Here is a 900-nt window from a genome sequence, read left to right as displayed (position 1 = left end):
CAAACCAACACCACCCCCCAGACCCGCACCGACTCACAAACCCAGACCGACTCACAGACACGTGCTCGGCGTCAGCAGACCAACAGCTGTAGCTGCGGCAGAGCAGCGGGTGACGATGATGTCACCGCTGCACACGTAACAGATGAAAAAAAAACCGGAGCCGCTGCCGGTCCTGCAGCCCAGACTCAGACCTGGGTTCAACAAAACAGATTCATCTGTGAAAACACTGACACCTGTGGTTGGACCTGGGAGTTCCCCGTCCAACCACAGTCTGCCGCTGAATGAACTGCCTCATTGGAGCAAATGACTTAAGTGTCGTCCCCGAGGGCGTCTCCACAGCAGACGAAGAGGAGGAGGAGGAGGAGGAGGAGGGGGTGAAAGTGAAGGGCGGTGGGTTGGCAGCAGTGGACGGTGGACAGTGGACGGCGTCCTGGACGGAGGACAAGCCACACTGCTGTGTCTGTAATTGTCTCCACAGCGTCCCTGAGGTCATCGGCTGGTTTTCTCCCACAGGACGTCACCACAGACATGAAAACGGCCGCACGATAAACAACAGAGTGAAAACAAAAGTGTAATCCACAGAATAAATAATAACGGTGTGTGTGGGAGGGTTGGGTTCACGTCTCCTGGAGGAACAACCACAGGAGCCTCTGGAGCCAAACCTCTGCAAGTGGCTACTAGTCACTGAGGATAATGTGCAGTCTGTGCAGTCTGTGCAGTCTAGACACTGAGGTGAAAGCATTATCACTTCAAAGGTGTCTGTACCAGCACTGATGAAGCTAACGTTAGCTCTGGTGTCTGTACCAGCACTGATGAAGCTAACGTTAGCTCTGGTGTCTGTACCAGGACTGATGAAGCTAACGTTAGCTCTGGTGTCTGTACCTGGACTGATGCAGCCAA

The 900-nt window shown here is 54.0% G+C and overlaps 1 protein-coding gene across 1 annotated transcript in view; it reads left to right on the top strand.

The window, feature by feature from the left end:
* gpc3 (glypican 3) overlaps positions 1 to 900 on the top strand; it is a 91,610-nt gene that overhangs the window by 89,287 nt on the left and 1,423 nt on the right.

This window comes from Cynoglossus semilaevis, chromosome 15, assembly GCF_000523025.1.
Source record: "Cynoglossus semilaevis isolate Cse_v1.0 chromosome 15, Cse_v1.0, whole genome shotgun sequence".
In the NCBI taxonomy this organism is placed as follows: domain Eukaryota; kingdom Metazoa; phylum Chordata; class Actinopteri; order Pleuronectiformes; family Cynoglossidae; genus Cynoglossus; species Cynoglossus semilaevis.
This window is presented reverse-complemented; position numbering and strand designations above follow the sequence as displayed.